Genomic DNA, 17,395 nt, shown 5'->3' with positions numbered 1-17,395 from the left:
GAGAGCGATTGCGCTCTGGGGAAAAGACAACACTACGAAAGTATGACGGAAAGTACGTATATTTATAATGGAAGTTTAACATTAAAAAAAAGACAGGCAAAAACGAAAAAAAAACAAAAAACGCTATCCTTTAATTTACTGTTTAAATATATTACGGTTCCTGTAGAAACTGCCCTTTAAGTGGCGCGCTGGGATGAGCGCTAGAAGTTTTCGAGCTCGCAACGGCGCAGCTCCGTACACTTAACAGTTGTCGCAAGTCGCGGCTTTGGCTGCATTCAAGTTGATCGAAAAGCGATTTCTGTGCCCGTGAAGCATCACTTCCAGCTGAGTGGATATCCGCTCTACAGAGATTAATTCAAGACGGCAATTGCAGCTTTGCGCGAACAGCACAAATAGAAAAACGAACACTACAATATAAATACTGGCTACGAAGGGCCGTGCGGGAAAACAAACTCATGGCTTGGAACCACATTGGAGGGCTCGATTTATTGGCTTTCAAATAATTATGGCATGATCGAGCGTCTTCTTTTTAATAAGAGATTCATCCCCTGAGCCATTAAAAATAGCCTCAGATGTATGACATCGCTGGACAAAAATGAACATGTTCGGAATATTTTTTTTTGCTTAGGGAGTCACCGAAAAATTCCGTACGTTCAAAACGACCACTATAAAAGACGGAAACGCAGGGCTCGGTAGTAGTTATCGGGGTAGTGTGCTGTTGTATTGATGATTGTATGTGCGATGCCTGTGTATGCGTACAATATATGTTGACCTGATGTTTGTAGTGTGCGCAACGTGTCTACATGTGTTAGAGATTCCAAAGAAAAGGAAACGCAATTGTGGCGTAAGGAAATAAAAAATATTTTTTTGTAAAACATGAATTGGGCGGTACCTAGCGCCACCTAGCCTAGCTACGTGCGATTACTCTGCTTGACCCTGCCATCTGGTGGCAAGCGATTTAACATCCTTTTACGCTACGCGGCTACGCCATAATTTCGTGTTACCGTGCTGAGATAAGCCAAGAGGTTGCTTCGGATTTTTTTTTTTTTTTTTTTTTTGAGAGCGGCTTTTGGTTTTGCGGGCGAATGATTTTTACTCCTCCGTGATGTGCGGTTAACGCAACGGTTGACGAAGGAATTGTGGCTCGAGGAATAGCAAAGGTAGGACATAAAGTGCGCGAACTGAGTGCCGGTTGTCTCCGTTGAACATCGCAGTGCTGACGATGAGAAGACTGAGTGACTGCATGCTTTCGAAACGTAAGTTTCTTTACCTGCAGGGGTAAAGAAACTTCGGAAATAAATACAGTTCGCGGAAAGCTCGTGTTACGTTTTTATTTCCTGCTCCTCTCGCTTCGTGCAATAGACTTAGTGTTCTCGTTAAGCCTTACCGAGCTCGATTTGCTCGATTCGTGGCCGCCATAATGAGATGCAGTCGACGGAGGAACTTTTGCTCCCCTGCTTAAGGGACGAAAGTTTCTCCCTTTCTGAAGGAACATATGTGTCAAGAGCGTTCCTCCCTTTAGGGAGGACTATACTGACCCTTTTTTCTAAGAGTGTAGTGTACATTTATTTTGTTTTCATCTCCGTTCTGTACCATTTCCGATATTACAGAGATCGCAACTCTACGTGCATTATAAAAATGAATAAATTTGACATCGCAAACCTGCATTCGGGGCACGCAAAAATTAAAATAAAAAAATAACATAAAAAAGTTTTTTTTTTTTTGCCTTTACGAGTATTCTTTTGCCCTTGCAAGGACACACAGACACTGTGTGGGCGAAGCAAATAAACAAAACAAAATATTAAAAATAGTGGCGATTACAAACGAACACTTTACATGTCTGGCTTTTGACTGCTTTTCTTGGTGAACACATCATGAAACTGCATAGAAATAGTTTATTGCAAAGCAAGAAAACAATATCTGAGCGAAATTTCTGACACGACACAAATGTGCGATTTCTTACGATTTCCAATCGGATATTGTGAGGATTGCTGTTGATCGCGTGTCTATATGTTTCCTTTCTACAGGTGTGGGCGGCACTTCTCGCCTGCATGGCGGTCCTGGCGATACTGATGGTGGTACCGTACTGGAGAAAACCCGATCGCATTTCAAGATTCTTCGACGCCCTTCTGTCCCTGTTCGGAAACATGCTTTTTGAAGGCAATGCATTCGCACAACACTCTAAAAAAAACAAAAAAACAATCGTGTACTACTTTATTATTATTTTTTTTTTGTAAAAGGAAGTCCAATAGTGCCCGTGACTGTGAAAAAAAAAAAAAAAAAAACAAGGACGACATTTTAAAAGCATGGAATGCCTCTTAACAGAACCCCGCAATCCAATCACGTACAGAGAATGCCCCGTCATCCTGCGCTTTTGTCGTGAGTGCTTGGTGCGATCGGTGATAGAAAATGCACGAAGACCACGAGCCCCTCGACGATGCACTTTTGGAGCTTCTTGATTGGCTGCATCAGAGAGTAGCGTTGATTGCGGTTGGACTTAATGTGACGAGGAGTATAGCCACCTAGAGCTTAGGAAACACAAGGCGTGGCTTATGTTGAGACTTCTAGCATAAAAATTCGTTATCCGGCACTCTTATCGGCCGCTGTCACATTGGCTGAGGAGTGAGAATGAGCTGCTTGGAGCCCGTCAAGTCCTTCGTTTCTTAAGCTGACAGCGCCCATAAGGGTAACAAGTATCGCTATGGCCCGTGTAATGCTTGCTGAAACTTTTAAAATGTGTTGTTTTATTTCATTGAAGGTTTCCCGGAACCTCCCGAGACACAGTACGGTCGCTGGATCAGTTCCATCTGGTGGCTCGCAGTCTTGGTGGTAATGACTGGGTTCACCGGATTTATGAAGGCCAGCACCATGGTGAAGGACGAGGCCAGTCGTGTGAACACACTCGAGGACATCGTGGCGAGGCCGGACCTGATCCCTTATGTAATAAGAGGGAGCACAATCGAAAACCTGTTTGTGGTAAGTGGTTAGTTGGGGGTGGTTCGGACTTCAGTCGACGTTTCATCAACTATAAAAAGACAGAAATAGAAGAGATTCTAGTTTTATTGATAAAAGCGGTCAGTGTACGCACATATTGCGAAGGAATACGATATCACCAAAAAAGGGGAGCGATCTTTATGTTCTTTAGTTCATGTCATCCAGTTTCAGGAGCGCCTATTTATATTTGTTTGAAAGACATAAAACAGTCGCTTTGGGAGTTAAAAGTAGAGTTGGATACTTTAGCCCCATATTAAAGAAAACAAAAGCCGGCCACCGGGTACACCCTCCTCCCCTCCAATGCACGTGATCTTCGTTTGCTGCTCTAAATGTTAAGCGCGAGACACATAAGTGATAATTGTTGTTTCCAGGACGGGCCTATTCCTCATCCCTCATCAGGGTTTTAGCGTCAGGGGTCTCAATATGCATGAGGAAGCAGCCCCGATGTCACGTTTCACACCGCAGAACATCACTTGCCAGGCCTTAAACGCCAGCGGTCGTACTTTCGTCGCTCGATCCTACACTCATCGTGCTCTACAATCACGCCTTTGCCACCAATCCTCTGAAGATTCACAAAGACAGCATTTACCACGGCCTCCTGACAAATGCTTGTCCAGACAGCAACCGTCCTATATTTGTTACATGAGTCTCCCGCTGAATTGTGGCGCGCGGGAAGTTCTGGCATGAAAAGAGGACAATATGTAGGTGAAGACGCGTCAGCTGCGATTACTCGAAGAAGGAACCGGTAGGTAGCGTGACTTGACTTTGGCGCTGAACCTTTGACGGCTTCCTCTTTGGTACCCGCGAGACACACATGCACCATACCGTTATGCGAAGCCGTCCGCAGCTCTCGCGCGGAGTTGCAGGGAAATCGGATCCTGGCAGGATGGGCACTCATTGGAGGCCGCGAGCAGCCTATGCCCTGAAGCGGGCGAATCGCTTTAAAAGTGTCCTTCGTGGCGTTGTGAAGCCAACGCAGATTGAGAGCAATGACGCTGAGCCGCTCACTGCTCGAAGAGTAAGGCGAAGACGCGCAAATCAAAGCGCTACGTTTTTCGTCGTTTTTACTTGGTCCTCCATCTTGCACCTAGTGGCACGTTCCCAACAAAGACATTGCTTACGCGGTAATATTTAAAATACCAGGCCCTCTAACGGTCGCGAGTTGTCGGCCAGGAGGACTAGTCCTTTCACAGACAGAAAGCCCCAGCAAAATAAAAAGAATTCAAAATGAAAATGAAAAGCGAATATGACCAGACTATTTCGCTTCTTTCGTGTTCGGCTACGGTGTCTCGGAGCTAGGCTCTGCCTTCCATTTTAGGTTTTTCGCGGCATTTTTTAGCTCTGTATGTCAGCGGTAATTTCATGCGATGTCTTCGATGACTGAAACCAGACCTAAATCAGTGTTTTTGGTTACTCTGACTACCCCATGTGAATTTCTGCGAGGATCTTAAGTGTACCTGACAAAACAGTAAACCCATTTTTGGCGCGAAATCTGCACGCACGCTTGGACTCAACTCCGTAAGAAATTTACGCGCATAATATTTTCGGCGCGTCATTTTGGCGCAAAAGAACCCACGTCAAAACCTTTGGCCCGGTGCGGACAGCGGCCTTCTGTGTGTCCGTGCGACGTCGCGTGACACCACAGTCACGTGACTTTCTGACGTCACGTGAGGTCACCTATACACAGCATGTGTCTTCCATATTTTCAACACATTTTGTGCGTCTCCAAGTTTATGAGATATGATCAAGTAATAGGGATGGTTCTTTTTTTGAAGCATCTAGTGAACATGAATTTGAAGACGCCAGTAATATGAACATTTGAGTGTCGTCTGTTTTTGTATTCGCAGACGTCTCCCGATCCCATATTCCGACGTGTGTTGCAACAAGTCGTGCGAACGGGAGGACTCGCTACGGTGCCGCAAGTGATAAGTCGACGCGTGTTTGACCTGATCCTCGACGAGAAAGCCGTCACCTTCTGCGACAAGCATTTCTTGGACTTGGTCATCTTTCGCCTCTAAACAAGGGCTACGAGGGAAAGTTCTACCAGGGCAAAGACTTCTTCATCGTCAACGAGTTTGCCATGATGGTTCGAAGAGAGCTCGACCCGAAAATCACACGCAAGCTGCATATGAGGTTTGTAACGTAGCTGAGTGCTATGTTAGAGTTATGTCTGCTTGGTGAATACTCACGAACCTACAACAATAACACCCACAAGGTTATATAAAAGACGGGGCAATCCTCGAATCAAAAGAAACCTATGCTTTACGGAACGAAGATATTTGTCACAGTTTTATTTCCATTTTGTACCTGAACACAGTACCCAATCCACGAAAACCACGAAAAACCATAATCCACGAAAAACATAATCCACGAAAAAACATAAAAACCGTGAAGCCCCCCCCCCCCCCCCCCCCCCCCCCCGCCCCTCCGTACCATAATGCTGAGAAAAGATAACCCCAAAGCACTAGACTGTGTTTCACCTTACGTCCAGACGGAGCCGACGATACGAGCTGAAGACATCAATCAGACAGCGTACAGAGCTCCCCACCATGGGGTTCGTCATGTTTCTGCGCGTATTCTACAGCCGCTGAGCCAATCCTAAACAAAAAAAAAATAAAAAAATAACGCCCAGGGTTTTGTGCTTTCGTGCTGCCTGATTGGTCCCATTAGCTCGTAGCGTCGGCTGCGTCTGGACTTAAAAATAAACTAAAAAAATTCTTGAAAAAAAAAAAAAAAAAAAAAAACGAGTTAGAGGTGATATTTGCCATATTTCTATTTCTATCCCGTGAATTTTAGTATCACGAGCATTTGACCCGGACTTGTCAATAGACGCGAGAAGAGCCGAAAAAACCGCGGCGTGTGACGTCATATTGCCGCGAGCGCAGCTGACCTAGAGTAAAGGCCGGTTCAGACACTTGCGTTTGAATGCGTTTGACTGCGTTGCGTCGAGAACCGAAAGCGAGTTACCGGCACATCTGTGCTTCGTATGAAGCGTGGAATCCAATTCAAGGAATCATCTTGGCACGCGATATAAGCAGCAGGGATGTGCTGGTTTCTCACAGCCGCAACGCAGTCAAACGCAACTGTCTGAACCAGGCTTAACTGTATCTGCTCCGCTCTGCAAGCAGAGCCTATACTGCTCATTCACACTGGAAGCGGATACGCGTTCGCAAAGCGGTTGCGAACGCTGTTGTATAAAGATCCAGTACAATTGCACGCGCACTCGATGACATCCAGTGCGCGTGCAATTGTACTGGATCTTTATACAACCGCGTTCGCAACCGCTTTGCGAACGCGGATCCGCTTCCAGTGTGAACGAGCGGATACAGTTCCTCTACCTGTACCCTGCTTCATACCTAGCGCCAGGTACAACGCTGTCAAAGCTGCTGGCGCGAAAGCCACGCGCTCGCGCCACCAGCATTGACAGCGATGCACATGAGGTATGGAATTAAGTATGCCTTGAGTGCTTTGACTGGCACTCTCGCTGTGCGAGCGCACGCGCGCACGTGCAACTGCCGAGGCTTCATCCAGAGCAATTAGCTTGCGCTTTAGCCCGTGCGTCCAACTATAGCCAAAAGCAAGCAAAATACGGTGTCAGTAACACCCCATTCACATGGTCAACATAAAGATACTTTTAACATAGGTCCCTTTGCTATCGGCGAATCAGCCCGTGCTCTTGGGTCGCGAGCACACACCACGAGCGGAAGATCGTTAATAGACCGATCTCACCTAGCATTCGACGCATGCGCGAGGCAGCCATAACTTTAGTTCACAGCAGGCAATCGACAGTGCACGAGACAGTTCGAGCCCTGCACGTGCAGAGCTCCAGCCAGCTTGTGGCACACGCAGAAAGACTAAAGTTCCGTCGATGCAGCATTGCGGCAGCGGTGGCGTAGTCAAACTGGCTGGTGAGATCGGTCTATTGACTAGCCGCAGAGATTAAAGGTTCCTTAGCAAAATGTATCTTTACGGTCGCGTGAATGGGGTATAAAAAACGACTCACAACGGAAGAATGACGAGAAGTCCGCACGAGCCATTCAGGCGCAGCCCAACCAACGGGGTAGAGGGGCTTAGAGTGATAAACCGGAAGTTCGGAAATGGCACCCCCCCCCCCCCCCCCCGGTTACCGCCATGTTGTACGCAAATGTGACCACTCGTCACGTAACCTCCCAAGAGCCGTGACGTCACCGGTAAGATGCCAGCGCCCAGAGCTGGCGGATGCGAGTTTGTTCGGTGCGCGGTAGCCGCGATGTGCAGCTGCTTTCCGACGACCTCGGGCTTATTCGTGCTCGCTGACGCAGGTATAATGTGGAAATATAAAGGAATATTAGACTTTATATCTTTTTTGCGCAAGATCGCTCTGGATATTAACACCTATGAGACAGCATCCGCCGTACCGGTGCTCGGATTCCCGGATGTGAATTAAAATATTCTGGCGGGCTAGTTGGTTATACATAATTAAATTAAAAATAGCGCTAGGACGAGGACAGACGGAGTGGACAGGACAGGCGCTAACTCACAACTGACGGTTTTATATACAACGTTAGAGAAGAAGGTGAAGGAAGTGTCTGGAGTTGAAAAAAGAAGAAAAATTAGGTCTTTTTCTAACCGGGCGCTCTAAGAAGATTGTTAGACTAGAAAGATTAAAACACAGCAGACCAAAACAAAATTAGTAAAAATTAAACAAAGGTAATGATTTTGAACTCTATACGATACTATTCTGAAGGCTTAGAAAGTAACCCCGGACCGTGGGAGACAAATTGAGAATAAAAATTAAATAAAAAAACAATAGAAAAAAAAGGAAAGGGTGATCGTCCTAAGGCTGCCGATCAGTGCCTCGTACAGCTTATTTACCTTTTTACATCCAACTTGCACCACAGCCAAAGCTATACCGGCGCGAGCGCATAGACCCACCCGGTGCACCACCTCACGCGCTCACGTGTAAACGTGATTATGTATAGTGGTTCAAGTACTGAACCTCTTTGTCCGTCAACGCCAAAGATGGTGCGGAGACGCATTTTTCTCCATTGGCTTGTATACGGTCAGTGCTTCATAGATTTCCCTGTTCCTCTTTTCTTTAAAACGTCTGATCACTTTTGTGTTTGAAAGCAAAGGTGTGCAGGAGCAATCTCGCACATGCATGGCTAAATGTCCAGAAGGTGTTGACTGCAGGGTCAGGGCATGTTCTCTCAGTCGTGTGTTTATGCAACGTCCAGTCTGTCCTATATACACTTTCCCACATGTGAAAGGGATTTCATACACCACTCCGCTGTTGTAGTCGACATACTGGTGCTTGAGGTTTATGTTGCATTCATGATGTTGTTGCTTGATATTGTCGTTTCTCCAGGCGCAAACACAACTTTTTGTGCGGCAGCTCACCAGTTGCGGCTTCCGTATTAACCCTAAGGACACCACTCTTGTACCTTCTAAGTCCATCAAGTTCCTCGGCTTTCGCCTAGACACAGTTGCCTCCACTATAGGGCATACCCCCCAGCGTATCCAGTCCCTAGCGGACACCCTTCCTCTTTTGCGGTCCCCCTGCTCCCGTAGCCAGTACCGCCTCCTCGCCGGCCTCTGGGCATTTTATTTTTCGTTGTACCGCTCTGGGTACAGTGCCCTTCGTCCTCTTTTTAACTCTGCCCTTACATCTGAACCTCCCCCCCTCCAGTGGCTCCTTGTGTTCAAGGAACTTTGGCACTCGTTGCCACACACCCTTCCGCTTGTCTCCCAAACCCCTGTGCACGTGCTCTACGCCGACGCGTCCAACTACGGACTTGGTGTCGTCACGTCCACATCGGCGCTCGCCATCCTGACTCCCCCTGACCGCCACATCTATCTGAGAGAAGCCATCGCTTGGACCCTCGCCGCTCTTCTTGCGCCGACAGCGTCCCTGATCTTCACGGACAACAAAGCCCTCCGTTGTGCCATCACAAGTGGACACCTACGTGCCTTGCCCTGGACCCTCAGTGTAGCCATGACGTGCTTGACAATAAAGAAGGACCTCAGAGCAAAGTGGCTACCGACTGCGCAGAACCCCGCCGACATGCCCTCACGCCTTCCGCACTACTTTTCCGCCCATTCCCTTCCGGGATTGGCTGGGGGCATGTCGGAGGGGGGAAAGGGGGCGATCACTATATAAGCAATCGCACCCCTCTCCCTGCCAGTTGGTTGATTCGGAGGGGCACACCCCTGTGTTGCTCTCAAATCCAAGGTTTCAAATCAGAGCGTCATCATTGCATGATTGCATGTCGGAGGGGGGAAAGGGGGCGTCAGAGCGTTGCGTTCGGACAAGCAAGTCCATCACTGCAGCACGCCAAACGGATCAGCAAGATCATGCGCTCTGAGCTGTGGAGGCAAGTGCGTTTCTACACGACATGCCTCAGTGTACTGGCTGGATCTGCGAGCCCCAACGGTGGCCATGCTCTAAGATACTCCAGCTATCTACACACAGCGAGTAACATGACCGAATTTCTTTGGCAATCCTACGTTCCCCATCTTAAGCATCTTCGTTCGCACCATAAAGAAAATCAAGGTGAACATATTACGCTATTGGGGGATGCTATTCTTCCGGACAGGCTCTCTAAAGTGCTTGAAAAAGGTCCCAAGTACTGCACTGAACCAAAGAGACAGGGAGTGCAGATGTTGGGTATTATTCATGATATTGCGAACAAGGTTACTGAGACGGACAGAGCCCGATGCATCAATGAATGCGTCGAGGTGGTTTCGCGAACACGTCCAAAAACTGAAAACACGACCAGCATCCAAAAGGTTGTCGATTATTTCAAGTGCAATAATTTAAACCTCATCATCTCTGACAAAGAAGGCGGATTCGTAGTAGCACCAAAGTACATTTACCTAGAAAAGGGTAAAACAGCCATTGACAAGAACTTCAAACATATGAAGGAGTTCAATGCAAGGAAAGTGAAGACCAAAGCTATTGAATTATGCCGCAGACTTGACCTAACACAATTGAGGAATCAAATTAACACTTCAAAAAAAGACCAGCTAGAGATCTTCTTCACCGCCAAGACACACAAGCCAGCATGCCCGTTCCGTGTAGTAGTTACTGAGAAAGGAAGCTGGCAGGGGAACATGTCTCGATTTCTCCTGCGACATCTGTCTACCCTCAAGCTGGATGATCCTTTTCTAATTCCAAACTCTGAAGAGGTAATCAAGCATTTAAAAGAAAATCCCACGAGAGTAAGATTTGGGTTTTCGTTGGACGTGGAAGATTTGTTTTATTCTATTCCCCATGATAAACTGTATGCAGCAGTAAGCGATTGCATTGATGCCAACGGAAGGGTTAATTTTCAGAACAACTGCGGAACATCAGTAGAGGCATTCTTAGAACTCCTGAGATTCCACCTCTGTTCCACTGCAGTCTCCTTCGATGGAAATTCCTACTTACAGAAGAGAGGAATCTGCATAGGTTCCTGCGTTGCACCTGTTTTATGCGACGTTTATCTGTCACATTGTGATCAGGCTATTGCTAAGAATATATCAACCAACCAAGTCTCGCGTATCTTTCGATATGTCGACGATTACCTGGTCCTCCTCCCCTTTCGTCCCGATGATTGTGACAGTCATCCTATCGACAGTGTGCGTGCCACATTTCTGGAACAAGCTGAACAGCTCAACTTTACCATTGAGGTACCAACGGACGGCATCCTGCAGTTTTTAGAACCGCAGATTACTTTCAACAAGAACCAGACCTGCTGGATGTACCACCCACGTTCTAAAAAACGGCTATTGCGCTATGACTCATCCCATTCCAAACTTGTAAAGCGAGGCATAGTGTCTAATTGCTTAAGCATGGCGCTAAACAAGTCATGTGAGCACAGAGCAAAATCAAGCTTCGATTTACAAGTGGCTCGTTTGAAAGCTTCGGGGTACCCCTTTCCAGTACTGACTGACATCGCCGAGAAGTTATTGACAACGAACAAAAGAAGAGAAAAAATAAAAGAGAAGAGACGGCGTCCGGCTGTGGTGCCTTACATCCACAAGATTTCGCACAACATGAAGAAGATAGCATCCACGTTTGAAGTCCAAGTCGACCTATCGGCACCGGATAAATTAAAACGAATGTGCCCAAAAATCAACAATGTCAAGCAACAACATCATGAATGCAACATAAACCACAAGCACCAGTATGTCGACTGCAACAGCGGAGTGGTGTATGAAATCCTTTTCACATGTGGGAAAGTGTATATAGGACAGACTGGACGTTGCATAAACACACGACTGAGAGAACATGCCCTGACCCTGCAGTCAACACCTTCTGGACATTTAGCCATGCATGTGCGAGATTGCTCCTGCACACCTTTCCTTTCAAACACAAAAGTGATCAGACGTTTTAAAGAAAAGAGGAACAGGGAAATCTATGAAGCACTGACCGTATACAAGCCAATGGAGAAAAATGCGTCTCCGCACCATCTTTGGCGTTGACGGACAAAGAGGTTCAGTACTTGAACCACTATACATAATCACGTTTACACGTGAGCGCGTGAGGTGGTGCACCGGGTGGGTCTATGCGCTCGCGCCGGTATAGCTTTGGCTGTGGTGCAAGTAGGATGTAAAAAGGTAAATAAGCTGTACGAGGCACTGATCGGCGGCCTTAGGACGATCACCTTTTCCTTTTTTTTTTCTATTAATTTTTTATCCAATTTTTATTCTCAATTTGTCTCCCACGGTCCGGGGTTACTTTCTAAGCCTTCAGAATAGTATCGTATAGAGTTCAAAATCATTACCTTTGTTTAATTTTTACTAATTTCGTTTTGGTCTGCTGTGTTTTAATCTTTCTAGTCTAACAATCTTCTTAGAGCGCCCGGTTAGAAAAAGACCTAATTTTTCTTCTTTTTTCAACTCCAGACACTTCCTTCACCTTCTTCTCTAACGTTGTATATAAAACCGTCAGTTGTGAGTTAGCGCCTGTCCTGTCCACTTCTTCGTCTGTCCTCGTCCTAGCGCTATTTTTAATTTAATCCCGGATGTGTTCGAGGATCGATAGAACTTTGAGTGCTTTTAGCATGAAATTTTTGCATTCTCTTAGCTTTGTTTGAACGTTGGAATGTCTGAGAACCGACGCGAAATGTATGCGTCAGACGTAGGGCCCAGGGAAATTTGTTTCAGTCTTAGGCAACTGCATAATCGCAGCAACTTTTAGCGAGGAATTTTCTGAGAAAGTTGAAAAATTTTGACTACCATCCCTTTCAATCTCTTCGATAGACTTTTTTCAAAAGTGTGGGCCGCCTATACTTTGTTTCACCATAACTTGGAAAAGGGCAACCGCCACAGCCCCCTCAACCCAATCGGAGAGACGGAATGGGACAAATCTGTGCAGATGAGCACTGTGATGATATGTTGTCATATGCCTCTCTCCAACGTACATACTGACTGACCGACTGTAGCCTTCGCTGTTTGCCAAATTGTGATGAAACGGATTACAGTAACTACTACTTTAATTACCCAAGGCCTTCATATTTTGGGCATTTGTTCGAGAAGAACGTTATGTCAGCCATCACGGTGAACTTGGCTCAGCGCCTATTGGACTCGATAGCTGCATTAGCCTTCGACGGGAACTGAGGCCTATTCGTGTGCTTTATGCCGAAAAAAATTGATGACTGATGTGTTGATGGGGTTTTGCAAAGGGTCTATTGTGTCATACGTATAAGAAGTGTCCTGCTAGATAACAATGCATCCATACTATTAAACTAGATGCTCAGAGGTGCGTTTGTTTTTGCACTCCAACAAGGTGCAGCAATAATTATTTCTTACGAGTGTAATATTTATTTTCGGTAGCTGGGCTCGGTTTGTGCTCATTAATGTCCGTGTGCTTTGATGTTATCATGTGTGTAGCCAGGCACGTAGCCGGGAAGAAGGCCCACGGACCCCGCCCCCCCCCCCCCCAAATCTTCCATTTTGCTGGGACCTCCTCTCCCCCCTCCCCCTCATAGAGCATTTGTCATGGGCGAGGAAGCAGCTTTGGGAAGCAGCACAGCATCACCTAAAGCATGGCACAGGAACTACCAGCTTGAAGGCAGCTCTCCGGTGCGCCGCACACCTGTGCTCCGTGAAAGTGCATGTCTCCGCCGGAACAATTTGGGAAGCAGCACAGCATCATTTAACACGGCACGGAAACTACCAGCTTCAAGGCAGCTCTCCGGTGCGCCGCACGACCAAAGTGAGCCTTCAGTCATTTGAGCGAAGCTGCACCACGATTGCACACTGTCAAGCACGACTCACGCGATTCCCGTCGCAAACTGTGTATCCAAATATATTGCACACGCTTCATTGCAGACCTGGAAGATTCCGATGGTCAACGACAGCACAGAAACGTAGCCTTAAATTTTATCCTAGCGGTATCCGAATCAATCCAAGGGCCGAGCAACGTACGGCAGATTGTCTCTTCCGTAGCAATATCCCCGTCGGTCACCAGCAAAATGCACACCGTTCCTCCGTATTTTCACGTTATACCTACTTCAGACATCACGCTGAACTTTGAAGTCGCTTTCTACCGGCCTCATATGACGGTTTCCGCGTCTGAAATCAACTGGCCGTGACGAACGACAACCAAAAAAGCATCCGACAAACTCCGGCCCAGCTGGAGCCAGCCGCTGCATGGGCGCTGCCATCTTTCCTGTGACGTCAAGTATTTGGTTTGGTCATGTGACGAGTGGTCAAATTTGCGTACAATGGCAGCCTCCTTATGGGGGTCACTTTCGAGTGCAGACCGAAACCCCGGTGTCACAGGGTTCTGTGGGGTTAATAATTGACAAGATACAATGTCCTTCGTTTTTCATAAAAACTTGTATTTACAAAAAAAAAAAATCAAAGAGTTCATATGCTTATACAAAAAAAGAAAACTTAGTTAAAGAAATGAAAGAAAGGAAAACGCATCAGTCACCATGTCTTTGAATTCCTGTGCAGCAGTGTGTCTTGTGCTGTCGTTGTCGGCCCACGGTTGTGGCTGGAAGTCAGGAGCGGGAGCGGTTGGCTTCCGTCGGCGGCCCCAGAGTTACGCACCAAGCGCTCGCGCTGTAGGAAGCCGGGGGCAGCGTAGGTTTCTATTCGCTGCCCTCGCTGGAACAGGCTGCTGGTCAGACAGTAGGAGGCCGCCGATTGCCCTGGCCGATCGTGTCGTTCCGCTCTCAGCACGTTCCCCTCGGCCAGTCCTCTTCCACGCCCTCTCTGCACGCACTCCCAAAACTTCCCTTCTTCGTCATCTTCCTTTCTCCCTCTGGGCCGATCCATGGGTTGACTTGCACTTCTTCTTTCCCACATTGAGTCAAATCATCACAAGGAGCCCCCCTTTAAGTTTTTTTTTAAGTACCAAAAGAAATTACATACACAAAAATAAAACAAGACCATGATGATGTGCGCAAGTTCATTGCAGCCTAATGAGATAACCCGCACCCACATTCTTTCTTCTTTAAATGTACTCCACGCGAAACGAGTGCTCTTGAGGTATCAGACCCCAGCGTAACCATCGGCTGTTAAGTTGTTTCGCCTTGTTTCGATATTGTAAAGGATGGTGGGTCGTCTGAACAACAAAATGCGCTCCATACAAATGCACACGAATCTTCTCTATTACCCAGACAATGACCCAGGAATGTTATTGTCCTCATACGGACTTCGCACTTCATGTGTTTACTGTAATACCGGCTTGTCGCATTCTCTCAAAAAACTGCTTTAACGCCTTTACATGTTCTCAAATTTCCTTGCAAATACGCTCCCAAAAATGCATAACCCGAGGTATATTACTAGAAGCAAATTCTAACGATAAATTATTACAGTTCATTCTACTTTGCACTCCTCTCAGTCGTAATGAATGAATCGTAATGAAGAATCATTTGAATCCACTACGCTTCTTCTAACGCTCGGTGATAATGCCCACCATCGTACCAAAGCACTTCATACGCGACGAAGAATTTCCTGGCAGTTCTCGATCACAGTGCCTTCCGGACCAGTTCGTCGAACATCTTCTTCATGAGCTCCAGGTGCATCTTGTCTGTGCCGTCGCGTATCCGGCGCTCCTTCTCCTCCATGTCTAGCCTTCTGACCTTGACCGCCACCTCTGCTTCAAACTTGGTCCTCTCAAGGCCAGCCGCTCTTCGTGACACTTGAGCCTTCGCTCCTCAAGGTGCAGTTCTTTTTCCTGGATCATTTTTTCCCGGTCCACTTGCCTTTCAAGGATCTCCTGCCGTCCATCCTGACACTTCCTCTTGGCCTTTCCATTTGCGTGCTCTATGGCGTCCTCTCCGGGCGAGACGGAAGGATCGGCTCCTGCCAGGCTGTAGCCCTTGATGAACTCGGTCGGGACGCTGTCGTGAGTATCTATCTCCGGCACGGGGTAGTTATTGGTCGTGCCCAGTGGCCAAACCACTGTTTGGGCCTCAGGGTCCCACTTTTTGAGGCGCGGCCTTGGGTAGAGCACTCTGCGGGGCTTGGGGTACACCGGCTTCTTCATGTCGAAGACCTGCTGCAGCAGCTTCTCCTTCTCCAGGTACTGCTCGTGAGTAGTTGCCCTGCTTTTCAAGCGCGCCTTGGCGTCGGGATCACTCCACTGCGAAAGCCGCAGGTCCCCCCGTTCCCTGGCACTCCCACCATTACTAAGTTGGTTCAACCTACTCGGCATACTACCGTCGACGGCAGCGACGATTTCACCTTCCGCGTCAGACAGCTCCTTCAGGGTTTGTTCGGTCGAGTCTTTCGCTCCATGAATATTCCCCACAATAACGTCATACAGAGGATGGTCCATACACTTGACAGTTACCTGTCCCGTTAGGAACGGCGACACAAGGCGAATGTTTGCCTCTGGCAACATCAGACACGTCCCGTCCACTAAGAATACGGGACTGACTTTGCCAGTAAAATATTCAGATGCGACCAGCTCCCGGCGCACTATCACGGTGTTATTCCCGGTGTCCCTCAACACCTTTACTTCATTGCCGTTTAATATCCCATCTGTGATTGGCATACCTTCCGAGAAAATTGGTCTCACGTTTTCAGTCATATTCATGGCGGGCGTTCTGAAGGCGTTTCTTGAGATTTTCTTCCTTCCCCGTGAGAACGCGTCCGTCTTACCAACAGGATCATCATCGGGTTTTACGAAACATGAAACTTCTGTCTTTCCGTTCTTTTCTTGCGGACATGATCTGGACTCGTGGCCTGACCTCTGACACACTTGACATAATACGCGTGTTTCTGGTTTTGATCGGCAATCTGCTGCCTTGTGGCCCAACTTACCACACAAGAAACATTTTATCTTTAGAGTGGGTTTGCTGCCATGCACATCTTCCTTCAGGGACACTAAGGTTTCCTTGGCCTCCTTCCTAAAATTGGCCAGATTAGGCTGGCCTTGCGCCTCCAGGAAGTGGTCCGCCATTTCAACCAGCGCCGAGATGGTCTTACAGCTTCTTTCCTTTAAGAAGACCGCCAGCCTAGGATGACAATTCCGAAAGAATTGCTCCCCGATCATCTGGTCCCGAATCCCCTCATACGTTTTTGGGCATGCGTTCATACTGATCCAGGAGTCGAAGAACCCTTCTAGTCTTGCAGCAAACTGGCTCCCTGTCTCTCCGTCCAACGGCTTGCTCTCTAAATTTCTCGCGGTACCCCTCTGCCGTGTAACGGAACCGCTGGAGCAAAGCCCTCTTCACACTATCATAATCCAAAGAGTCTTCAGGCGACATCCTACCTATGACTTCCAGAGCTGGGCCAACCAGGCACATGCTTAGAGCGGTCGCCCACTTCTCTTGCGGCCAATCTTGCCCTTGCGCTACACGCTCAAATCTCCTCAAATACGAGTCGAGATCGTCCCTTTTGTCATCGAGGGGAGGCATAAGCTTGTGAGGACTAGGAGATAGCGATATAGATGCGCGACGTGACCCTTCACTGCCATCTGCTCGTCCTATCTCGGTTGCGCTAGCCTCTGCAAGACGAATCTTTAATTCGATAATGCGTTGCTCACTTTCTGCCTTGAGACGCTGTGCTTCCCTCTCAGCAGCCCTCTCTTCTCGTTGGCGTGCTCGCTCCTCGTCCACCCAAGACCTCAACTCCGCTCCTGCCAGTCCCAACTCAGCGCCCAAAGACATTAACTCTTTAACCTCCATTCTGAGTAATTATTGTTACGTAGAAAAACGAAGGAACAGAATATCTTGTCCTGTCGCGGACGCCAGTTAATTGTCACTGGGTTCTTTGGGGTTAATAATTGACAAGATACAATGTCCTTCGTTTTTCATAAAAACTTGTATTTACAAAAAAAATCAAAGAGTTCATATGCTTATACAAAAAAAGAAAACTTAGTTAAAGAAATGAAAGAAAGGAAAACGCATCAGTCACCATGTCTTTGAATTCCTGTGCAGCAGTGTGTCTTGTGCTGTCGTTGTCGGCCCACGGTTGT

General features: G+C 47.4%; 1 pseudogene; it reads right to left on the bottom strand.

Moving 5' to 3' along the window:
- Window positions 1-14,819: 14,819 nt before the first annotated feature.
- Window positions 14,820-16,378, bottom strand: LOC120845930 (annotated as a pseudogene).
- Between the last annotated feature and the right edge of the window lie 1,017 nt (window positions 16,379-17,395).

The sequence above is a fragment of the Ixodes scapularis genome, unplaced genomic scaffold (genome assembly GCF_016920785.2).
Source record: "Ixodes scapularis isolate PalLabHiFi unplaced genomic scaffold, ASM1692078v2 PGA_scaffold2__306_contigs__length_199485367, whole genome shotgun sequence".
NCBI lineage: Eukaryota > Metazoa > Arthropoda > Arachnida > Ixodida > Ixodidae > Ixodes > Ixodes scapularis.
This window is presented reverse-complemented; position numbering and strand designations above follow the sequence as displayed.